Source organism: Sceloporus undulatus, chromosome 1 (assembly GCF_019175285.1).
Source record: "Sceloporus undulatus isolate JIND9_A2432 ecotype Alabama chromosome 1, SceUnd_v1.1, whole genome shotgun sequence".
Lineage (NCBI taxonomy): Eukaryota > Metazoa > Chordata > Lepidosauria > Squamata > Phrynosomatidae > Sceloporus > Sceloporus undulatus.
Genome location: NC_056522.1, coordinates 275,138,431 through 275,164,799, shown reverse-complemented (window position 1 = coordinate 275,164,799; position 26,369 = coordinate 275,138,431). Strand labels below are relative to the sequence as shown.

The following is a 26,369-nucleotide window of genomic DNA, read 5'->3' as shown; positions in this document are numbered from 1 at the left end:
CTCTTGTTTTGGGGGCTTTGAAACCTGAAGAACTGCTGAAAAAGTGGGATGACAGAGGATTAATCAGGTTTGTCCCTGCAAATTGTAACAGTTGAAGGGTATATGTGTTTTATATGTGCTGTAAGTAAGGTCACATAGAATGTGAATCCTGGTGGGAATGCCAGCAATTAGTCACACTTTGCTTCATGACCCCTGGATGGAAAACACATTTTTGTCCCCTGGCTCTGGATTGCCATATGCCTTGGCTAGCTGGGTGTTACCCAAATGCTGGGCCATTGCCTTATGCCCATTGCTACATTTTGCTGACACAGAAGCAGTATACTCTCATGGCTGAGTGTTGTGCAGGAGTTTCATTTGTATTTCTTATGGAGTTTGCCATTCATCATGGAGAGCCTTTAAAAAGAACAGCAATTGAGTGATAGGCACAATTAATTCCATTGCTTCAAATGACTTAAGATTCTTTATATTTGGCATGAGATATTCACTGCAGAGAGTACTTGCTGTGAGAAGAAGAAGAATATGTTTCCAACATTGGTTTTTGTATAGCCAGTGACTCAGAGTTCACCACCAGCCAAGTAGGTTTCAGAGGGCCTTTCTAGCTTTCCCATCTCAGAAGATCTGTGCTGTATGTGTTAAGTCTTTATGGAGGGATCTGCTGTCACAGAAAAAGAGGAAGGTAATCATATTGCCTCCAGAATGGTACATTAGAATAATCATATGAAATAGGACACAATTAGTCCATCCATTCTTCTAGACCTAGGGGTACTGATAATTATTTATGGCTTAATTTTGTGCTGGCATTGTCACTGTGTCTCTGGCTGGTGCACATTTGGATTTGCAACTCTGCTCCTCTTTTGCTCCAATTGGTATTTCTGCCAGTCAATCTTAGGGTGCATAAATAAATAGGTAACTTATTCTTCAGGTTTTTTTTAAATAGTTCATTTCCTTTTAAAATATCTCTTTGTGCTGAAAGACTATGCAAACACAATGGTTTGAGCATAGGAAGATTCCTTACACTTCATTAGAGCATTGTTCCATATAGGTCTGGAAACCATGCCCTATGAGGAGTGACTTAGGGAGCTGGGTATGTTTATCCTGGAGAAGGAAAGGATAAGACATGACATGATAGTCTTGTTTAAATATTTGAAGGGAATGCCATATTGAGGATGGAGTAAGCTTGTTTTCTGCTGTTCCAGAGATTGGGACATGGAGCAGTGGATGCAAACTACAGGAAAAGAGATCCCACATAAGTATTAGGAAGAACTTTCTGATGGGAAGAGCTGTTTGACAGTTGAATATGGTATTTTGAAATGTGACAGACTCTCCTTTTTTGGAGGTTTTTAAACAGAGGCTGGATGGCCATGTGTTGGAAGTACTTTGATTGTGTGTTCCTGAATGATAGGTGTTGGACTGAGTGACTACTGTGGTCTCTTTCGACTCTATGATGCTAGTTCAGTATTGCCTAGTCTGGTTATCAGTGGCTCTTCAAGGCTGCAGACAGAATTTTTTCCAGTCCTTCATGGAGACACTGAAGATTGAGCCAGATTTTACACAGCGCTGTCAGCTCTTTAATGGTGGATTCCTGCACTGGTAGGGGGTTGAATTAGATGGTTCTTGATCTCCCTTTCAACTCTATCATTCTCTGTGCTTCACCACTCAGTTGGTCCTTCCCCAACATATGGTGGCCCTTTGTGTTGTTTAGCTGCATTTGTTTTTTCAGCTCTTTCTGTAGTCCCTTACCCATCACACTTTATGCTTTCTTGCAGAGAATGTAGGTTCCAAAATCCCCTGGGTATTACTGTGTGGAGTGGCCTTGTACTGCACTGCCAGACCTATGAACTATAATTGACATCTGCCTAAAAGAACAAATGCAGAGATGAAAACAACCCCATTGTAGTAATACCTCACTTACCATTTTTGACAATTAGCAATGTAATAGTGATACATTTGATAGGTCAATAAAGGATTTGGAAATAAAAGTGAATATTCTTCCTTCCTTCCTTCTTTCCTTCCTTCCTCTCCTGGATTGATTTGAAATATGGCTTCTCTCCATAATAGAGAATCTATGAAGAGGGAGGGCAAGAGACAGTAGTTGGAAATCAGAGCTGGTTGGTAGTGATGTCAATGTTAATTGGTATACAAGAGGCACATGTACAGGTATTCTTTTAGTATCTGAACCAGCAACAATTACATGTCTGAATGCTACTTAAACTGCACTGCATGGGGAACATAATGAATTCTGAAAATAAGGAATTCTTGACAACAGATGTTTGTATAACAGAAATTCTATTATGTATGCTGTTCACTTACTATGCTTATGCCCATATAATTTCATTATATTTGTAGTGTCTCACTGTTCGACCTGATTGTATGGAACAATGAGATCACAGTACTCTCTTGTAAAATCTGATTTAATCTTGACATACATTTTTACATGGTGAAAAAAAAATGGACAGATGCCATTTCTAGTCTCATTGTCTCAGTGCTATAGTGTGACAGCTTCAATTTGGTACTTTCTCAAATTGGGAGGAAATATTTCCCTAAAATGTGGAATATGTAAAAAGGGTCCCCTCATTTATCCTTATTTTGTTGTGTTTTCATTGGTGGTTACTCTAAGGGATCAATTTTCTAATAAAAAGTGTGAACCCTCTGTCAAAAAGATACAGTAAAAGCGTGAAGCCTCTGTCATAAAGATACAGTAAAAGCTTGGATAAAAATGCTGAACGGCTGAATTAGTTGAAACACAGGTCTCCATAAAATTGGAGAATAAAATCAGAAGCAATAAAACACAGGACTGTAGTTAAAAAAATAAATAAGAAAGGATTAGGGTTGTGGAGTGAGAGTCTTAATTTGGCAAAAGATGGACATAAATGTCATTTCCAGGTATCTAGTAGTCTACAAATTGGGGTCTCATCAGAGAATTTACCTCTCCCACTGAAGGCCAGGGATGGTGAGGAAAACCTCTTCCAGACAACCTTAATCGGTTTGTTTGCTTTTATACCCCAAAAAGAAGTTAACACAAGCTATTATTGTTGTTAGTTGATAAAAACCAGAACAAGAATCCATGGCTCATCCAGAAATAAATACAACCTTCCTCTCTTTGTTCTACAGTTTTCTCTTTCTTTTTAATTGAAAGGTTTGGACAAAGCCATAATAAGGAACAATCCAGATAAGGTCACTTCATGCATATTTATAATCTGGTAGTGGTTTCCAGAATACTGCTAGAACTGGCCTGGTAATTTATCTATGTAAGGAATTTGTTTAAAACTATTGTCCCATAAATTATCATCTATATGACCTCTGATGCAGCGAAAAGTACACTTGAGATAGCTTTCACCTGTCTGGATTAATACTGAAAATTTTATGTATTGTTTGAATTTATTATGAGTATTTCTTGGTGTTCATCCAGGCTTTTATTGTTAACTTATATTTATAATGTCTATGTGAAGCTGGTAGTGTTAAATCTAAGTGGATAAATTATTGGTACCATATTGCAGTATGCAATAAGTTAGTTGTAATGGATGTATGAGATTCAAGGTTACCAGAGACTTTATCATACATGGCTTTTAAACCACCATAAAAGTTCTATAAAATCAGCTTTGGCTATACCTGTCTCATGATACCTTCTCCTTCTTGTCACTGCCTTGCCCTTGAAGTATGGTTAGCCTGCACCTTGCCATTGATGTAAAAAACCTGTCAATAAGCTCCCAATAGTACTGGTATAGTGCTAATCCTCAGATGCAGTAAGTGACTCTTGTGGCAGTTCCAGGATTTCATGGTCACGTGTTGTCAGTGTCTCCTCCTCTCCACCGTTCCCCCTTCTCCATCGCTATTCAAGAATGGCTCTTTTAAACTTTCTTTTTTGGGGGTAAACTGCATTCCCACAACTCCAGAATTGTATTAAAGAAAGAAACATATACACACAAGTGAAAGGCACACAGGGTAGGGCATAGGGCAGCGAGGCAGAGTTAAGGACAAGGGTGGAAGAGAGAATGAGGGATCAACAGCAGCTTGGTCACGCTAATGGAGGGATGTATGATAAGGAGTGATGTCAAACAAGTATGTAGGAACTTCCCTTCATTAATGCAACTGTGGCAAGAATGGAGCTGGTGTGATAAAGTCTCAGGTCTTTTGAGGTTTAAAAAAAGGATCCATTTGAAGGAATGTTTGTAGTATCAGTAAGAAGATAAAAACACATATTAGTAGTTAGCTTGCTGAAAGAGCTTTTATGTGGTTTTCAAACCAACCCTGAGCTAAGGGTCAATATCAGACACCTGCGAAGACTAGTTAGTTAATTTAGATTCAGGAACTAATGGTCTTATGGAGGTGGGCAAACTGTGGGCTATGAGATGTTATTGGAATAAGTGTCCATTAGCCTAAAATAGCATAACCAGTGTGAGGGATTATGGAAATTGCAGGCCAACATTTGGAAGGCCACAAGTTGCCTTCTCCTACTTTACATTGTCGCATATGTTATTTCACTTAAGTAAATTACATTGCTTCAAACATGATAAGCCAGTCCTATTATAGTTTGGATCCTAGTGATTATTTTGTACCCCCAGCTGTCTCAGTTTGGTAGGGACAGTCCCAATTAGCTCTCTGTCATCTCACTTTTTCAACTGCTTTTTAAAATTTTCATTAATATTAAATTCCTCATCAATAACTTTTGCAGTTTTGACCACATTCTGATACTGATTGCCTACATCTGTCCTAGGAGATTTTTGCATTGCCATTCCTCCCAGCCTCAGCGGAGGATGAAACTTTTGAAAACTTTTTAAAAATGGGTGTTATCACACACCTCTGTGTCCAATCCTGAGGCATCATGTACCTGACCTTGGCACCCTTAATCTGATCCAAACTGTAATTCAAAAGATGACATTGCCAAGCTCTGCTAAAATATGGGCCTCACAATGATGAAAATATCTACATCTATTGAATTTGGCCACCATGCACAAGGGAGAATTACATTTCTTCCCAAAATTTGCAATTTTATTTTTTCACATTTGGGATAGAAAGAATGTAAGTTATAACAACAACAACAACAACAACAACAACAATTTTTTATTTCTATTTCCCGCCTCTCCCTACGGATCGAGGCAGGATCACATCAATATTGAGAATACAAATTGCAAAGTGCACAACAGATTAAAAACAACATTATATAACAATATTATACAATACAATACAATACTAATCAACCAGCAGTGTTGCGATAAGGGAATTAAAGCATCTGAATCGTTGTCTGTTTTCCATATTATCAAATCAGAGTGGGAGTATTTAACTATAGCAGGTCGGGTGGATATGCCCACCGGAAGAAATCCGTCTTTAATGCCTTCTTAAAGGCTTCTAGTGTGGTAATAAGACGGATCTCTTCTGGTAAGTTGTTCCATAATTTTGGGGCCGTGGCTGTAAATGCTTTTTGGGAAGTAGTGACCAGTCTAGTTTTTGTGTATTCCAGCAGTTTCTTCCCTGAGGTGCTAAGACTGTGGGGTGGATTGTGTAGGGAGAGGCGTTCCCTTAAGTAACTCAGGCCCGAGCCATGTAGGGCTTTAAAGGTAACGACCAACACTTTGTATTGTGCCCGGAAGCTAATCGGCAGCCAGTGTAAAGATTTTAATATTGGTGTAATATGGTCCGATCTTGATGTTCCCGTGACTGATCTGGCTGCAGCATTTTGGATTAACTGAAGCTTCCGAACTTGGTACAAAGGTAGCCCCATGTAGAGCGCATTGCAGAAATCTAAGCGAGAGGTTACCAGTGCATGCACTACTACTTCAAGGTCTCTCTGAGCCAGGTAGGGGCGCAGCTGGCATATCAACCGAAGTTGGTACCAAGCACTCCTGGCCACCGCCTCCACATGAGATATCAACTGTAGAGACGAGTCCAGGAGCACTCCCAAACTGTGAACCTCGTCCTTTAGGGGAAGTGTGACCCCATCCAGGACTGGTTGACAAACCTCCCCACCCGGTCCAGGGGTTCCTATCGCAAGTACCTCCGTTTTCTCTGGATTCAGCTTGAGCTTGTTTTCCCTCATCCAGCCCATAACCGAGTTATAAAAAAAATTCAAATGCAAGAGTATGGAAATCTGACAGATTTCTCCATCCTTAGGCAGGAAACAGACTGCCCAAAAAGGGCGGTCTTCCCACACCTGGTTTTGCTATGCGAGGAAGCTTCAGCAGACAAACCGCGTGGCTTCCTCACGCAGCAAAAAGAACCCGCAAAAAGCGGGTTGTTTTTGTGGCACAATTGTGATGCCGCAGTGTGCCAATAGTGCACTCGTGACGTCACAATGGTGTTGTGACATGTGGACGCTAAGCGTCTGTTGTGCCAAAATGGTGGCGCCCATCTGTACAAGGTACCACCATTTTGACGCCCTCATCACGTACGAGGGGTTCTGGAAGTGCCGCCCCTCACACGTAATGACAGCACCCCATGGCGCCCGTCTGTAGAGTGCCTTTATTATAGAATATACTAGCTGACTGACTTTACTGCACCAGCTTAAACTTTAATGGGACTTTCTAGTGGAATAAATGGAGAGATATAAACCCTTGACTTTTCCTGAAAAGCAGAAAAGCCATAGTGTTTCTATTGATTTACAAATAATTTACAGCTTTGGACTTGTTGGTGGAATGCATCATCTGGACGAGGAGGACATTTGGAGCAACACTTAGAGTTGAATTAATTCACTGGTATCATAATGCATTTTAAATAAATGGTTGTTGCTGTAAAGGAGTGGAACTAAATTTATATCCCTTTGCCATATATCCATATTGTGTTTAATATTAAAGAGCTGTGAACTATTGACTTGAATCTGATCTCAAGCCAGAAGTTTCTGTTTTCAGCAAGCAGATTTGAAAGGTTTGGATGATGCTAGACTTTCACAGACCTCATCCAGTCAGCCATTTCTGGGGAGATGGGGATGTGTGAAGAGGTGTGTGTGGAGGGATTAGTGCTATGTCCTTGGATCCTAACCTCTGTACATGTCTTAGTGTCATTTGGAAAGGCAACTCTTACATTAATTATGCCAAATACTTCCCTTCTTGGCCTATATATCATATAGAATCATAGAATTGGAAGAGACCACAAGGGCCATCCAGTCCAACCCCCTGCCATGCAGGAAATCTAAATCAAGGCATCCCCAACAGATGGCCATCCAGCCTCTGTTTAAAGACCTCCAAGGAAGGAGACTCCGCTACACTCTGAGGGAGGGTGTTCCACTGTCGAACAGCCCTTACTGTCAGGATGTTCCTCCAATGTTGAGGTGGAATCTCTTTTCCTGTAGCTTGCATCCATTGCTCCAGGTCCTAGTCTCTGGAGCAGCAGAAAAAAAGCTCGTTCCCTCCTCAATATGACATCCCTTCAAGTCTTTAAACAGGGCTATCATATCACCTCTTAACCTTCTTTTCTCCAGGATAAAGATCCCCAGCTCCCTGAGTCGTTCCTCATAGGACATGGTTTCCAGACCCTTCACCATTTTAGTCACCCTCCTTTGGACACGCTCCAGTTTCTCAATGTCCTTTTTGAATTGTGGTGCAACTGGACATAATATTCCAGGTGGGGCCTGACCAAAGCAAAATAGAGTGGCACTATTACTTCCCTTGATCTAGACACTATACTTTTATTGATGCAGCCTAAAATCGCATTGGCCTTTTTAGCTGCCGCATTGCACTGTTGACTCATGTTCAATTTGTGGTCTATTTGGACTCCCAGATCCTTTTCACACATAATCCTGTTCAGTGAGGTGTCCCCCATCCTATATCTGTTCATTTCATTTTTCCACCCTAAGTGCAGTACCTTTTATTTCTCCGTGTTGCAATTCATTTTGTTAGCTTTGGCCCAGCATTCTACTCTATTAAGGTTGTTCTGAAGTTTGATCCTGTCCTCAGGGGTATTAGCTACTCCTCCTAATTTGGTGTCATCTGCAAATTTGATAAGTATGCTCCCAATTCTGTCATTCAAGTCATTGATATACATGTTGAACAGCACTGGGTCCAGGACTTTTATTGATGCAGCCCCACTGGTCACTTCTCTCCAGGATGAAAAGGAGCCATTGTTGAGCACCCTTTGGGTTCAGCTGGTCAACCAATTACAAATCCATGTAACAGTTACGTTGTCTAGACCACATTTTACAAGCCTTTTTGCAAGAACGTGATGGGGAACCCTGTCAAAAGCCTTACTGAAATCAAGTTATACTATATCCACAGCATTCCCTACATCTAACAAGCTGGTAATTTTATCAAAAAAATAGAATAGATTTGTCTGGCATGACTTCTTTCTCTGAAATCAGTGTTGACTTTTTGTGATTATGGCATTGCTTTCTAGATGTTCACACACTCTCTTTTTAATGATCTGCTCTAGAATCTTTCCTGGTATTGATGTCAGACTAACTGGACGATAATTGTTGGGATCCTCTTTTTTCCCCTTTTTGATGATGGGGACAACATTTGCCCTCCTCCAGTCTTCTGGCACTTCTCCTGTTCTCCAGGAGTTCTTGAAGATTATTGCCAATGGTTCTGATATTCCATTTGCCAGTTCTTTTAATACCCTTGGATGTAGTTCATCTGGTCCTGGAGATTTATATGTAGTCAAAAATCCTGCTGGTTAGTTCCAACAAAAGTAGACTGACTGAATCAATTGTTAAATTGTGAGTCAATGCTTGGGACAATCCAATTCATTCCACAGTTGCACTCTTGTCAAGATTAACCATAGGCCATAAGAAATTAGGATACTGGTATATATTCTAGCAGAGGATTAGGGTTAAGTGTAGAGTTTTAAGATTGTGGGTTTTTTTAGTACTTCCAAAAATTAAACAAGATAATATTCTGATAGCTGGCCAGTGTGGTGTAATGGTTTATGCATTGGGCTTGGATACTGGTAGACCGGGGTTTGAATCCTGGCTCAGCCATGGAAAGCCACTGGGTGATCATGGGCAAATCACACTCTCTCAGCCTCAGAGGATGGCAATGGTAAACCCCTCTGAAGAAACTTGCCAAGAAAACCTTAAAACTGGGGTCCCTCAAGGGGCCATTCTGTCTCCCATGCTATTTAACATTTACATGAAACCGCTGGGAGAGATCATCCGGAGACATGGGGCGCGGGGTTATCAGTACGCTGATGACACCCAAATTATTTTCTCTATGTCTCCGACTGATGCAGTGACTGGGGATGGCGTCTCTCCTCTCGTGGCCTGTCTGGAGTCAGTAATGGGCTGGATGAGGGAAAACCGACTCAAATTGAATCCAGAGAAAACGGAGGTACTAGTGATAGGTTCCCCTGGTCCAGGAATGGCGGTGGTTCCACCTGTCCTGAACGGGGTCACGCTCCCTGTGAAGGACTCCGTGCACAGTCTGGGGGTGCTTCTTGACTCGTCGCTTCACCTGACTGCTCAGGTGAATGCGACGGTCAAGAGCACTTGTTATCAGCTTCGGCTGATTCGCCAGCTGCGCCCATACCTGGCCCAGAGGGACCTAGAAACTGTTGTACATGCTCTGGTAACTTCGAGACTGGATTTCTGCAACGTACTCTACATGGGGCAACCCTTATACCAAACTCGGAAGCTGCAAATGGTGCAAAACATGGCAGCCCGGCTGGTCACTGGTGCGTCCAGGACCAGCCATATAACACCAGTTTTAAAAGATCTTCATTGGCTGCCCATTCGCTTCCGAGCTCAATATAAGGTGTTGGTAATTACCTATAAAGCCCTAAATGGCTTGGGCCCAGGATACCTGAAGGACCGCCTCTCCCCATACATTCCGCCTCGCACTCTCAGAACGTCTGGGCAGCAGCTACTGAAGGTGCCTGGGGCTAGGTTGGCCTCCACCACTCGGAGGTCGTTCTCCATAGCTGCCCCAGCCCTTTGGAATGCGCTGCCCACAGAGCTCCGCTCGTCCACCACCCTGGCCCAATTTAGGAAGGACCTCAAAACCTTCCTATTCCAACAGGCATTCCCCGAGTAAATATCCTGTGGGCCTCCCTCCTCTCTTTCGTGGCCAAGAGGTTGGGCTTTGGGGCTTTACTGTTGGTTTGTTTTTAAATATGTTTTTATTGGAATTGTTTGTATTTTAATTATGTTGTGAGCCGCCCTGATCGGAGGAAGGGCGGCATATAAATAAAAATTTTATTATTATTATTATTATTTAACAACAACAAAGCTAGTAATCATATTCTTGTTTCTGGAAATCCACAGAGAGAGAGAGAGATCAGGAGGAGAAGTCTTAACATGGGAGCATATCTGCTCCATCCCATGGAGTCGTGGGATCCATAGTTTGGTGAAGTACGGTCGCCTCTCCAAATCCACGGACTTGAAATGCACAGACTTGGAAATAAGCGGAGGGGTGACCGGTATTAATCTCAATGGGGTGCACATCCATGGCATGCGCCCCGCATGCATGCACCCCATTGAAGCCTATGGGCTTGAATATGCATGAGAGTGGGGTGGGGTGGGGTGGGTCTGGAACAGTAGTAGAAGGGCAGTCAGGGTATTACAAATTGGAAACATTTTCTCAGCAAAGAAAAGAGGAGAGTGCCACAGAAAATCAGTTGCTTCCATTTTGTTTCCTTGCATGAATACCTTGACACAGAAATCTCAATTTTGTCTGCAACAGGTAGCAAGCATTTCCTGCCACACCACTCTCAACTTAATATACCAGGGATAGAAGTTATGTGGTCCTTCAGATGTTATTGGACTGCAATTTCCATCAGTATAAACTATGAGGAGGACAGGTGGGAAATGCAGTCTAATGACATCTAGAGGGCTGAAGACTTCTTACCTCTGTTCTGTACAGTTGTGTGACACCTCTTTAAAGAGCAATTTTTTTTCTTTTCCTAATTCAATAAATGAAAAACTGTAACAGGTTGTAGAAGCCTTGTGCTGTGGATACTGGATGAGATACTGTGTTATGATGTGGGCATTGGATGAGCTTTCACATAGGTTAATGGGAGGATTAATTAAGTTAGGATTCTTTACTCACTGTACAGAACATGGAACATTGCTTTAAAATGGGTCTGCAACTAGCAGGAACAACCAATCTATCAAAAGAACAGGGGAGGTTGATTTCCTGTAGCCAAAGCTCTTCAAAAGGAATGCTTTGTATTTCTCGTCCTTGTTCTCCTTCAGAGGTCCCATTATAATTGGACCTTTACAGACAGAAAGAAACTCATGATCATTGAATAGCTTTCCTTGTCATATTGCTCGCCTTCCAATGCTGATATAAAGGCAGTTCTCAGAGCCTGGCCATGTCTGTATTTAGACCCATTCTTAAATGGACTTAAATCTTCATTAAAATAATGCAGGTAAGCTTTAAGCCATTTTTTCTTGTAGCACCTCTGCATCTCTTTTTTGTGTGACTGTCTGCACATTTTTCGTATTCATTAGTGAGGATGATTTTTTCAACAGTATCTGTGTAGCCTCGTGAGCTAATAATTTCACTTAATTATTTCTCCTTAAAGGAAGCTCTCTGTTTTGTAGCTGGGACTGTCTTTACTTCAGGAGTAATATGTTCTGCACACATTGGAAAGAATTTATATTTTTTTTAAAGCTTATGAAATCAGTAGTATTATGTACTCACTCACTCTTATCCAGAGCCTGGAAAACTTCCTTTTTTAAGATCAGAATTTCCAGAATCCTTTAGCCACATTATGGGAACTGTGGCCTCTCAAAATAACTTTCTGAGCACCAGGGCACTCTGACAGACAGACTGAATACCTCACTAAACTACAAATCTCAGGATTCTGTAGGATAGAGTCTTGTCCATTAAAGTGGTGTCCATCTGATTTAATTCTGCAGTTTGATTACACCCACAGTCACAAAGTAGTGTGGGAAAATTACTTTGGGGGCTTCTATACCCATAATCCTTAGTCAGCATGGCCCAAGAATGAATTAAAAAATAATCTTTCTATTTTTGTTTATATGCCCTCAAGTTTACCCTGACTTATATTGACCCTATCCTGGGGTTTTCTTGGAAAGTTTTTTCTTCTGAGAAGGTTTATCATTGGCTTCCACTGAGTCTAAAAGGCTATGAATGGACCAAGGTGACAGAACATTTGCAACAAGGACCAGCAGGCCCAAAATAGGCAGCCATGAGAGGGAAGGGGGACCCAGCTCTCTCCTCCTGTCTCCTGCCGAAACTCCAATGAGGGTCAGCTGGAGGACGCTGAAGGAACTCGCCCTCTCTTAGAGTTGTTTTAATTATTTAATTGCAAGGAATGTTTATTGTTAGTTTTTCCTTTCATTTGTTTTGCTTTATTAACTGCTATGTATTTTGTTATTTAATTTTCTGCTGTTGATTTGCTATATATTTTGTTTTTGTTATTTATTGCTATTGTTGATTGTGATCTTAATTTATTGTCTATTGTTTATTTATTAATTTATTGTTATTGTTCAATATGCTGCTATGTTATATCTGTTTTTATTTCATGTTTATTGTTATTGCTTACTTTGTATTATTCCTCTGTTGTAAGCCGCCCGGATTCCCAGAGACTGGGCGGCATATAATTAAATATTATTATTATTATTATTATTATTATTATTATTATTATTAGGTGCAAGACAGGCATTGGGCAGAAAGATATAGTAGGCATCCAGTGGGTGGACACAACCCTCTCCAGAGCAAGATAGCAGAAGGCAGGGAGGCATATAGACACAATACTGGCCTATGGGTAGGTTGGAAAATGGAAGATGTACTCTGGTGTTCTTGTGGAACAAAATGTATGTTAAGCTGTGTTGTAAAAAGGTCTTTTTAATTTGTTCAGCTGATGTGTTTCAGGAAAACCCTTCTTCACGAGCTAATTCTTCTGTTTCTCTTTTTCTGTTGCTGTACCCAGAGTTTCTAGCATTAAATCCATTTTATTTAATGCTAGATTTATTTAATGCTAATGGATTTAACATTAGAAACTCTGGCTACTACAACAGAAAAAGAGAAACAGCAGAATCAACTCGTGAAGAAGGGTTTCCCCAAAATGAGACAGCTGAACAAATTGGACAGCCTTTCTCTTTCTTTCTTTCTTTCTTTCTTTCTTTCTCCCCCCCCCCTTTTTTTTTTTTTTTTACAAAAAATGGCTTAATCTTACGTTTACATCACCATAAGTTGGAAATGACTTGGAGGCACACACCGCAAGAACAATAAAAATATAATGACAACAACTGAAATCATTAGCAACATGTTGCCCAAAATCTATTGTCTGAAGTGGATGCCTCACTTTACCTAATAATAAAGCTGGCCCCAAGTTTGTGGGGGGTTACAGTGATGATGGTAGGCAGACAGGCAGACAAGCAGACATCAGAGAGAGAGATAGAGCTGTAGAACAGATGCCCAAGGCAAATTTTTTACCCAAAGGATTATGGAACACTTTATATGATTTATTGTGTTTTAATACAACCTGAAGTTTGTAAGTAGTTCCATATTACCTTCACTCACTTCTTCAGAGATGTGTTCCAAGTACTCATCTTTGTTCAGAGTTATAAAACTGACTGCAGCCAGGTCAAGAACTAATGGTTCACTCCACATGTTTGTTGCATTGCATTCCACTCACTCTGCTAGGTTTATTGAAAGGCTGGAGCATAAATCCTTAAAATAAGAAATGACTTTCATAGTATTGAAATGGCCAAGAGCTAACTACAACACAATGCTTTAAAGTCAAAGTATATTTAAAGTATATTTTTTTAGGGGAAAGTATTTATTGTCCTTAAAATTACTGGGTAGAGCATATCTGAAGGACTATTATCATATAAATGCCTATGCACCCAAGAGTGTATCTATACTAAAGAATTACAGCAGTTTGATACCACTATAACTCCCATGGAGGCATCTTATGAAATCCTGGGATTTGTAGTTTGGTACTTAGAATTATCTCTTGTATAGCTCTAGTATACTATCCTCAACTAGGATAGTTTGAGAGCAACTTTGAGTGGAAAGTCTCAACATTTTCTCTCCTCACTGGATGAGATGTTTTTGTACATTTTGCACATATTGACAGACCTTCTTTCACTGCACAGTTAGCATAATTGGCTTTTAGAATCATATTATTTTATTATTATTATTAACCTTTATTTATAAAGCACTGTACATTTACACAGCGCTGTACATACAAATCATAGAATCATAGAAGATTTTCATACCTGGCTCCATCACTGGTCAAACATGGCTCAAGCGTCCTTAAAAGGGGGAAGAAGCATGCGTGTCTGGAAGCCAGGCACCTTCCTCAATTGTCAGGGAATGGTTGCTCTCTCTTAGCATCCCTGAATCATTGCAAGGGGAGTGGATTTCCTATGAATGCAAAATTTGCATTCAAAGGATATCTGCTCCCCAGGAATGATCCAGGAATGCTAAGGAGGGAGCGACGATTGCCTGACGATTGAGGAAGTGTGTTTGGCTTCCAGACACATGTGCTTCTTTCACCTTTTAAGGACGTTTGAGCCACGTTTGACCAGCGATGGTGCCAGGTATAGGGCCATCCAGTGCAACCCTGTTCTACCATGTAGGAACTTACCATCAAAGCACCCTCAAGAGATGGCCATCCAGCCTCTGTTTAAAGACCTCCAAAGAAGGAGAGTGTTCCATTATCATTATCATTCTCCTAAAACATCACACAATACATGTGATAACTTAAGAAATGTATCTGTGTCTCAAATTTCTTTACTGTTTCCTCTTGGATGCTGCCATTTTTCTGGAAATCTCTTTATCAGGTGTCCAAAAATGAATATCGTTATTGGTTTGCATCCCAGGTGTGCTATTTTAAGAACATTGTTTTTGTCATCATGTTATTAACCTGTGAGCATGAGGTTGTGCCATGAGTGGGATTTCTCATTATTGGTTTTATGTCTGATGTTGACAATGACGCACTGTCTGACACAAATGCCCTGGTTTTGTTTTCTGTTGTTAAATGCTTTATTTGGAGTATTTTGCTTATGATTATGAAGTTTTGTCCAAACCACAAACAAAAGAGCATGCAGTCATGTTTCCAAATGAAATATAAGAGAAATTGGTCTGTCTATTAGTTTCATCTTCTTTTTAATACTGTCTTAAGGGGGGGAGGGATAAAGTGTTTTTAATTGTCATATTTTATATTTTACTGTTGTTAACCACCCGGATTGGTTTGCCAGAGGGCGGTATACAAATAAATATTATTATTATTATTATTATTATTATTATTATTATTATTGCTATCAAAATATTGAAACATTTTTATACACCTAGGAAATTTATTAACTGGAAATATTTACATCTTGCCTTGCAGTTCAAATGGTTGAGGTGGTTTGCAATGTAAATTAAAAGCAAAATAAAACCAACAACATTAAAATGACAGAGACCAGTTAGATATAAGTTATAAGATACCCAGTGCAATCCTATATAGGCCTACTGAGAAGTAACTCTTGTTTAATTCAGTGGAATTTACCAGTGACATGAAAATATGGAAGGAAATCCAAAACGCATCAGAGAGAAAAAAACCTGTTATTTCTTTTTTCACAAGTGGGGTGATGCCTAAGAGGGGGAAAAAGATATTCTCCTCCCTCACTTTTCCTTCTGTCACTTATTGTTTTTAAACCGCCTCTTGGACTTTACCACACTGGGATTACCTTCCATGAAAGCACATGGGCAATTCAGTTTAAATATTCTGGTAGTCAGACACCTGATGTCTAAAAATCATTTGTTTCCAGTCATGTTGCTGGTGTTGATCTTTTGAAGAAAGAGTTCTTCAATTAAAGCACTACCATTAGAGACAAGATGAGAGTTTACTCTTGGTAAATACTCACCTTGCTTCAAAAGGTGTCTACATTTAGAGAGGGAGAATAATCTTGGCAGGTTTGAGAGGAAGCTGATCATCAGATATGCTAGTTCTTCACACAGGCCAAATATGGATCTATAAGGTCATGTATAGTTCACACATTCTGAGCAAGCTGGGACCCTAATTAGCCTTCTTTAAACAGAAGAACTGTAGAAGCTCCCAAGAAAGGCTTTTGATCTGACACAGTGGTGCCCCAAATTTTTGGGCTGCTGCCCCCTTTCCTCTTGGGTGACATCCTAGCACCTCCCAATGCCAATTTGTTGATACAGTCAGCCCTCCACATTCACAGATTGTTTTATCCACTGATTCAAGCATCCACAGTTTGAAAATATTTTTAAAATATAGAAATTCTCAAAAGCAAACCTTGATTTTGCCATTTTATGCAAGGGAAACAATCTCATTAAATAAATGGTATTGATGGGGGGCCCTGGAACCAAACCCCAGCAGATACCAAGGGCCCACTGTGTTAGGTCTACTACTTAACATTTAAAACAACCAATCTTTGTTGCTGGTCCCTTTGTACCCTATCACCTTAGGAACAGCTGAGCAGTTGGCTGAGCAGCGACCAAGATGCTTCCTGTCCATACCAGCCTTGTGGTAAAGGCCAGTGCAGGCAGGAGGCTTCTCGTTGCTACTTGGTCACTGATCCCTTTGCACCCAGTCATCCTCAGAGCAGCAACTGAGCAGCTGGTTGAGCAATGACTGAGAAGTCTGTCATCCATTCTGGCCTTGTGGCAAAGGCCAATGTGAGCAAGAAGCTTCTTGGTCAGTACTCAGCCAGCTGCTTAGTTGCTGCTCCCAAGGTGACGTGCAAAGGGAGAAGCTTATCCCCAGCAAGGAAGAATTCATAATTCTTCTTTGTTGGGATAGGTAGGAGCATGGCTGGTGTGTGTGTAGTGGGTTTCTCTGGACTGGAAACTGGTGTGGTCAGGGAAAGGGAGATATTTTAACTACAGGAGCTGCTCCAAGGCAATAGACTCCCTCCTTCCCCAGAGACATGCAAATATGTATGTCTTCCCCACATAGAATCGTAGAATTGGAAGAGACCACAAGGGCCATCTAGTCCAACCCCTTGCCATGCAGGAAATCTCAATCAAAGCATACCCGACAGATCCAGCCTCTGCTTAAAGACCTCCAAAGAAGGAGACTCCACTACACTCTGAGGGAGTGTGTTCCACTGTTGTTGTTATTATTATTATTATTATTATTATTATTATTATTATTATTATTATTATTAACCTTTATTTATGAAGCGCTGTAAATTTACACAGCACTGTACATACAATCCTTTTAGTTAGATGGTTCCCTGTCCTCGGGCTTACAATCTAAAAAGACATGACACAGAAGGAGAAGAGAGTGGTGGCGGGAAAGGGTAAGAGGTCCAGCAGTTCCTCTCTACCTCCAAGGCCTGGACCAAGGCAGATGGACTGGAGGGAGGGCTTGGCTTCATAATGGATGGTTAATCATTTTCCAGGGAAAATACATACTTTCAAGTAGGATAATGCATATACAGTACATAGCAATACAGGAAATGGTTTGATAAACAGACAACAAAAGAACACAAAATAACAAGCGACAATTATGCAATGCATGGGAAGGCTACTCTGAACAGGATGGCTTTCAACTCAGTTTTGAAGCTGGTTAAAGAAGTGATGGCTGTTGCTTGTGGGGGAAGAAGGTTCCAGGATTGGGGGGCAGCAAGTGAAAAGGGGCGAATCCAGGATGGGGCAGAGGAAATCCTGGGCTCAGACAGCAGACCTTGCCTACCAGAACAGTTGAACAGCCCTCAATGTCAGGAAGTTCCTCCTAATGTTGAGGTGGAATCTCTTTTCCTGGAGCTTGCATCTATTGTTCTGGGTTCTGTTCTTTGGAGCAGCAGAAAACAAGCCTGCTCCCTCCTCAATAACATTACTTCTTTGTTAACTCTTCTCTCAGCCTTTCTGATAAAAGCCAGCCAGATTCCTAGAGAAATGTTTGCTTGCATAAAAATAAATAAATAGCGGGTCTATATTTTACAGTTTTTCCACTTTGGGGTGGTGATGGTGGTGGCTTCATCTTTAACACCTGCAAATGTGAGGGGCCAACTGTATGAGTTAGTAATAAAAAAAGGGAGGAATTAAATCACATTAATTTCAATTTTATACTGCAAACCCTGTGGAAAAAGAGATCAGAAAAGAACCAGATTGTTTCTTCTGAGTTTTTAAAAAGACATGTGTTAACTTTTATGCAACAGACAGCCTGTATGCAATTTGCCTATGAATGCTCAGTACAAAAAAAATTGCAAGGTTTGGCAGAACAAAACTTGGATTCAAAAGAGCAATTCCTTGGCTGCACCCTGCTGGTAATCTGCAGACTTGTGCATAGATGACACTTTGGTCTGATGAATTTTGTACTGGATTGGAAAATGGGAGGTAATCGTGGTTTGGGTCCCTGCTTATGTAGATGGATGGTCTTAAAGAAGCCATCTTATCTCCTTGCAGCATTGTCCATATTTCACTTTGACAAAATTCTCAGTATGAAGTATTATTATGTGCTACATTGTACTGACATGCTGTTAACACCCTTGAAATACTTTTTTTCCAACAAGGTTGGGAATGATGAATCTAACCAGAACTTGAGATGACTAAGTGTGAAAAATATAATATGTGGTTCATTTTTATCCATGATCCATGTCTTATAATTGACCACATATTTCTTCTATATCATCTAGCAAGTTTACTAAGCCTCTTTTTTTAACAGTGAGTCTGACAAACCACATCATAATTTTTCCATGTGTCCACTTTCTCTTTCTTTGTAAAAATAATTGTCTATTAGAAGATAATGCATTTCAAAGCTTCTTATTGTTCTCTTTCTCTGCCTCCTGCTTCTTCCTTCCTTCTCATTTTAGTATCTCTTAAATGTTTTGTTTTCTTGGTTCATATTAGCCAATAGGAAGAGGAATGATGAAACAAGAGACATAGTGGACATGATAAGATCAAAGAACTTACACAGCATGCTTGGTGTCCTCTACATAGAAGGTAACATATCACACACTGAAAAAAGCATAGTAGTATACTTAAATTTATAACAGAGATGGGCAACTTCCAGGTATTGGATCCATCTGACCCTTTCCTGGTGCCACCACTGTAACTACAATAGCCCTCATTATAAGCAATGCCCCTTATATGATGGCCAGGAAACTTGTTCCTTATGATACTGACAGGTGTTTCTTTTTATAAGGTATGTCTCCATTTGGGGGTTGGAAAGGTTTTCCTTTTATATAAACTGAACAAGATGCCAATACAAAAAACCCCAATCCCAAACCAAATCAAACATGTGAAATCGAAGTCCAAAAAACCTACCACAAACCAAACATCTTTTTGCTTGTAGACCCTTCATAAAGAGACAAATCTGTGCCTTGTGTAATTTTTGAATGTGAATAACTTGATAATTTTACAGAGAAACACATGACTAAGGTAACTGAAGTCTATACTTTCATTTGATAGTTAGGGCACAAACTTGTTAATAGTTATTTTCTGAGTGTCATAAAGTGTGACTGTCCCTCAGCACCTCCTTCTTGCTTCAGTCCACCAGGAAGGACTAAGGCCACAGGAGAACGATCTCCCCAAGTCTCATCTGAGAAAGGCAGCTCAGAAGGATACCATGGTCAACAGTGTCCAGTGTTACTGAGCAGAACCAGCAGGGACATTGTTACCTAAAAAGGTGGGGGACCTGGGATCCCCACCAATAATGTCAGTGTCTCTTTAATTGTTAAGAGAATTGCTTAGCTTGAGGAAGCATGCAAGACTTTAGATCACCTAACAATAACCATTTTCAGCTATATACACCAGAAGTAACTGGGTGGACCCCAAGTTTAATGAATAAAGTTGTTTTTTATTTGGAAATTTGTAAGTTTGCAACCAAACACAAAATAGCAATTCAAGCAGAAACAACATACAAGGATGACCGAAGTAGAGGTTATGAAAATTTGATAGCAGAGCCTTAGGGGTGTAGAGGGGATGGTATTACCAGTGCTAAAGAGTAAAGCAGGGTATGGCTGAGATGGTGCCTGAGGATGACACAGAGAGTGAAAGAGGCTCTCTGTGCACTCACGAGGCTAGAGTTGGGGCTAATATTTATATCTGATATCCTAGTCTCAAGGGGTATTTTACATGCTCACATGAAGTACAAAGAATCTGAGTGCTTTCTTATGGAATTGACAAAAATGATAATTTTGGTCGATGGTGTTAACTCTGGATTAACAGTGATTGGATCAAGAACAACCCCAAAAATAGATGTCTAGGGAACTTGTCTAGGATCACAGCAGGGGTAGGTAGGAGGCATGGCCTTACATGCCTTCACCTTTGTATCCTGTATGAGAGCATATGCAGAAAGGCTGAGGGGGCAGAGGATGGAATGATTATCAAGCCCATTTCTTCAGGTCAATATGCTCTTCCCATGGAAAAAACTTCCTGGTGTTCTAAAGGTCATTGTGACCTCTAAAGAACATGTCTGGCTCCAGATATGAAAATATAAAGACCCCATATACAGCATGGGGCGTGTACTAACAACATAGGGCCAATATAGATGGGCAAAAAGTGCCATCTTGGGGCCGATTTAAGGGCTCCATAGGGCTGGGCATCCATATGCACCCAGCCTTAATAGCAGCGCCCGTGCACCATCTTGCTGTGGCCCTGCCCAATGGGGCATGTAACGATGACGCACTGGCATCTGCATGCTCAAACGGCACTTGCCAGAAGTGGCGGCATAGAGGCACATGAGCACCATTATAGCACTTGTAATAAGTAGCCGCTCTAGGCAGCTTCTTTTTAGGGAGCGCATTGGTGCTGTGCGGTGTGGTTGGCATAGCACTGATGAGGGGTAAAGACGGGCAGCATGGAGCCACCCGTCTATATCCCCCCCATAGTCCTTCATCCATTTTCCAGTGTAGTTTATCCACCAAGGTAACCAAAGCCATTTCCATTCCACAGCCAGGCTGAAATGGCTCTAGAAAATCCATTTCATTCACAGAAGCCAAGACACAAGTCATGTCTCTCTCCAAGAAGCCTGTCTATCTCCTCAGGCTCAAACAGTGGAAAGATGTGTGTGTGTGTGTGTGTGCGCGCGCGCGCGCGTGTGTGTGTACGTACGTATGTACGTACATACATACATGGGGCAAGCAGGATCCACAGTTACATCCCTTGTGCCTGTATCAACTGCAGAATCCAGGTCAGAGAGGATCTGAACAATGTTCCCTGCAAAATGTTGTGCAAATTCTTCACAGCAGGCTGCCATGTGGTCTGCGTGCTGCTCTTACCAAGTAGAATGTAAACACCCCTCTGCCATTAGTTCCTCCCCTCCAGAATGATGTGTTTCAGATCTGTTTTTCCCACTTGTTGAACATGCTTCAGAATCTATTTTTTTCAAAAAGAACCGCCAAAGAACTAGTGTCAGGAAAGAGTGGGTTTTTTTGCATTTGCCTCGCTTCATTGCGATTGAAACTGATCACAGTAGGATCAAAACTGGTTTGAAATGGGAATGACAGTCATATACCCCAATCAGCAATTTGGTTTAAATCATAGTGGGAATGTGGCCATAGAAAACCCTGACCATTTGAGACAGTTTTATTGGATACAGTGGTCACAGAGGAATAAGATTCCTTTGTTTCTACCATCACCATGGAGAAGGCTTTCTAATAAGTTCTTAGGCTGCATCTGCACTGCAGAAATAATGTTGTTTGATACCACTTTAACCACCATAGTTCAATGCTATGGAATTCTGTGACCTGTAGTTCTGTGAGATATTTAGCCTTCTCTGTCAGATTGCTCTGGTTCCACAACAAACCACAAATTCCAGGATTCCATGGCATTGAGCCATGGCAGTTAAATTGGTGTTAAACTGCATTTTTTTCTGCAGTGCAGATGCAGCCTTAGCCATGATCCAGTGAACCCACATCAATTTGCCATCAGTCCTTGTTCTGGTCCTGGCGGGCATGGTGCAGGAACAGGTAGAAGTCCTCTGAGAGAGAGAGAGAGAAGACAGACCTTCTCTCTTACCTGGATGCTGATGGCAGAACTGCCCCTTCTTGCACTCCTCTAGTGTGCCAATTCTTCCTAATCACAGATTTTCTTTCTGTGAGGCCTCATTACAATACCTAGCTTTCGTAGTTTGGCCTTTATCAATTTCAGAGGAAATCTCCCTCTAATGAGCAGCATGTTATAAATTGAATAAATAATTATATAAATAATAAATTGTTATCTGAGGGTCCCAAAGAGTAACAGATACTTGATGCCATGGGTTCTTTTGGATTTTATCTTCTCTTCTTAATGTGGCCAACATTGTGACAATAGCTTCCTACTCATATTAATAGCAACAACAACAAAAACCTCTTGCATATTAGAGATCTTCTCTTCTTCTTAATGTGGCCAACATTGTGACAATAGCTTCCTACTCATATTAATAGCAACAACAACAAAAACCTCTTGCATATTAGAGATCTGTTAGGGCATTGAAATCTAAGCAAAACTCAAATATGCTTATCCGGATAACCTGTGTATTATATCCTGACTTCAGGATGTGGCGATTGCATGGTTTTTTTAAAAGTCTTATTTGAACTGAGAGTGTTTTTCAACTAGCACCTAGTGCAAACTGGAAGGAAATTTGATACAATGTATCAGTCCGTTAGGGGAAGCTGGTTCACATAAGGGCTTAGAGAACAGACAGAATGACACTTCAGAGACTTCCTTATCCGGAAGCTGACTGGGATAGTTCATGGTTCATTTTCATTTCACTTTGTTAGAGAAGAAACTAACTCTTTCACATTCTTTCAGTGGCTAGATCTTTTTATTCATTAATACAGACTTTTTTTATGAGGGGAGGAAGTGTCTGAATTCTGCTGATAAAGCTCAGCACAAAATACGATGTTGTAAAACGTAAAGACAGAAATGAAAGGAAACAGAAATGTAGAGGACACAGAGCTTGGCCACAGGCACTGGGAGGCCTTTCCTAGCACTAGCTCCCCTTCAGGTCCTAGAGTGCACCTACACCGTAGAAATACTGCAGTTTGACACCACTTTAAGTAGTGTTGTTCCATCCTATGGAATCTTGGGATCTGTAGCTTTACAAGGCCTTTAGCCTTCTCTGGTAGAGGGCTGGTCCTCACAAAACTACAAATCCCAGGATTCTGTAGGATAGAGCCATGGCAAATTTATGTTGAACACCATTATTTCTACAATGTAGATGCATCCCTATGATGACACATCCTTATGAACGGTTAAGGATTCATCCATCACTCTGCTGTGCATCTATCTACATTTTAGGTAGAAGGAAGAAGGCTAAATGTTCCTCCCTCCATCTTCCTATGTAAGTGGGAAGGAAAAAAAACCCTTGTTTCACCTTAATGTGGGAACAACCTCTTTAGCTAAGACTTCTATTTCAATTTCCAAAAAGAAAAATAAACCAAAAAGCCAGGGACTGAACTGGGAACAGTAATCTCATGTGTTTAAAACTTACTTTTTTGTGTTTTAAAAATGTGCATGCTGATTTAGTGTAAAAGAGGTAAGTCTAAGTGGAACAATGTTTTATTTAAATAGTTTTGTTCTATTGAAAGAACTTCCATTGATAAATCACCCCATGATTAATGTTTAGAACTGTAGGTCACATATTTCAGCCTGAGATCATATTGTGGCAAAAACAATGGTCTCCACCTTTACTTCTGTTCTCTGATGTTCTTTTCAGAATTTAATTTTAGCCCAAAGCAATAATTATCACGGGATAATGGGCTTCTTTTTGTACCGTCTGTTGTTTTCCTGGAAAACATTGTTTGCTTTTTAAAATGTTACAGAATATTCTGTGTGCATGTGCTTAATAACAATGGACGCTCAGTGCCTCATTTATATTTCAAGTTCACTGGGAATTGAATGAACTTTGGTCTCATTCACTGAAGAGTATTGGGCAGGTTGTTTTCATCCTGTTAATTGAAAAATAATTGTTGATTCTGTTTTATAATAACTTGTAATATATCTTGGAATCAATGAAAATCTATCCATAGCTGTTTGCTTGGGCACCTCTTTTCTTACTCTACTAGCGTTGTTCTTTTTCTTCCCCTTACATCCTACAATAGATGCTTATGACTATGACTAGGGTGAAACAACACGTGGATCAAGTTTTGCCACAGTTAATCGAAATCCCATGATCTCATGTATTTTTACGGAGTTCTATATGAAACTATTCAATTATTTTATTACTTAAGAAGTTAATCACTATTCCCAATGATTCGTGGCAGGGAACAAAAAGAGATGAAAATCATTGTACTGAGCACGCATCATATCGATGTGCTAGTGATCTGCAGCTTCAACTGCCACAGATAGCTATGCCCCATATTATTCTGTGACTGCCTTGCATGTGGCTACTTGCACATTGCTGACTTTTAAATGATATGGAGCTTGAGCATGCATAATTTTTTCCATCTGCAGGCGGTCCCAGAATGAAATGCCTGCTGATTGGAAGGGTCCACTGTAGAAAAGCAAGACAAGATACCATTTAGTTTAAGGAATACCAATGAAGGCTAATCATTAAACATAGCAAACTACTAAATTTGTTGTTGTTTTTAACTGCTGTCAGGTAGCCTTTGACTTATGGTGACTCTATGAATGAGAGACTGCCAAGTCACTCTCCCATCAACAGCCCTACTCAGATCCTGCAAACTCAGGGCTCTGGTTTCCTTCACTGAGTCTATCCATCTGCAATGTGGTATTCTTAGTTCCTCATTACCAAGCATCATTGGAGTTTATCGCATGCAATTTTAACGCTGACCCGGGCTCGGGACAGGATCGGGATGGAATGGGTTAAAACTGATTTTACCACATGCAAAATTGCTGCTGCGCTGCTGCCTGACCATCACCTGTCCTCCAGCAGTGGTCTGGTGGCCAATTTTGGTACAGCAGCAGTTTTGCATGCGTTAAAATCAGTTTTAACCAATTCCAGCCCGATCCTGTCCTGTGCCCGGGTCAGGGTTGAAATTGCATGTGATAAACTCCATTATCTTTGGCGGGATACAGACCGCCCCTTTGGGGCGGCCTACACCCACCCCTTTCCCCGATGGATTGGGGCCTCAGCTGCCACAGCAGCAGCCCTGAGGCCCTGAGGCTCCGCTTTTCCAGGCCTGGAAAGGTGTGTCCTTGTGGCTTCAAGCCCCAAGAACACCCCGACAGCGGTGGGGAAAGGGATAAAGAGGCTTTCTCTTTGTATCCCTGGTGCGGCTGTTTAAAGGCCATGCCAGCGATACGTGCGGCCAAAGGAGCTCCGAAACAGAGCGCCTTCTGGCACTGCTGAAAGGGCACCACAAGTGCCCTTCAGCAGCGCCAAGACATCACGTCCGTGCCGCCCATTTGGAGGCAGCGCGGCCGTGACATCGTAATGGTGGTGCCCATGTAGAAAGGGTGCCGCCATTACAATGCCGCGGCAACGTATTAGGGTTGCAGGGCATTTGGAAAGGACGCCCCGAGGCAACCCTAGTATGTGTGCAGGCCGGCGCTTGGCGCTGGTCTGTACAGCAACTTTGTTAGTGAGTCATGTCTTCTCATGGTATGGCCAAAGTATGACAGTTTCAGTTTAGTTAACCTGGCTTGTAGGTCTGATTTGTTCTAGGGCACTTTTATTTTTATTTTTAGAAATCCATGGTATGCAGATACCTCTTTCCCAGTACTACATCTCAGATGCATTGATTTGTATCCTATCAGATTTCTTCACTGTCCAGTTTTTACAATCATTCATAGAAATTGGAAATAAGATGACATGAACAATCATAACTTTAGTAATTTGTCCTAACAGTGGCCCCTTGCCCCGAGGACAGGTTATGCATTAGGCTAACCAAATGTTGTGGCACACACATTTCTTTAAGACTGCTCCATAGTTTTTTTGATCTAGACAATCAAAGGCATTGCTATAATCTAGAAAACACAGGCTGATTTTCTTCTGAAATTCTTTGGTGTGCTCCATTATCCAATGTATGTTGGATAATGCTTCTTCCTCTTCTGGCATTTTTTGCTCCATATATGGTAAAATCTTTGTTGTAGAATTCTGAGTGTAATTTTGCTTGTGTATTAGATGAATGTAATGGTCTAGTTGTTACTGTAATTCCCGGTGTTCCCTTTCTTGGGGACTGGAATGTATATTGAGTGTTACCAAACTGTGGGCCATTCTTTTGTTTTCCTTATTTGCGTTTACTAGGAATCTGAGTGGATTCTGTCTCTGTTACTTAAACCAGCTCTATTGGTATACTACCTGTTCCTGGTGATTTATTTCTCCCAAGTGGTTTGAGTGCAGCTTCCACTACATTTTCTAAAATGTTTACTAAAACTTTCTAACTAACCCATTAATTATTGTAGTAAAAGGAAGGAGAGGATGGGATGAATGGGAAAAAGGAATCTCGTGGCACCCGTAAGACTGATTTTTAAAGTTAAAAATGCATTCTTAGCAGTAAGAAAGTTACACAAACTTTGTGAAGATTGTAGCACTATGGGAAAGTCACCATTTTGGGTTGCATTTCCTAGAATCCTCTAACCAGTAAAGAATCTCAATCTTTCCGTTGTCTAACTATACAGGAA

The 26,369-nt window shown here is 40.9% G+C and overlaps 1 protein-coding gene across 1 annotated transcript in view; it reads left to right on the top strand.

The window, feature by feature from the left end:
* Window positions 1–26,369, top strand: part of INSC (INSC spindle orientation adaptor protein) — a 143,314-nt gene that overhangs the window by 419 nt on the left and 116,526 nt on the right. The gene's annotated exons all lie outside the window — the stretch shown is intronic.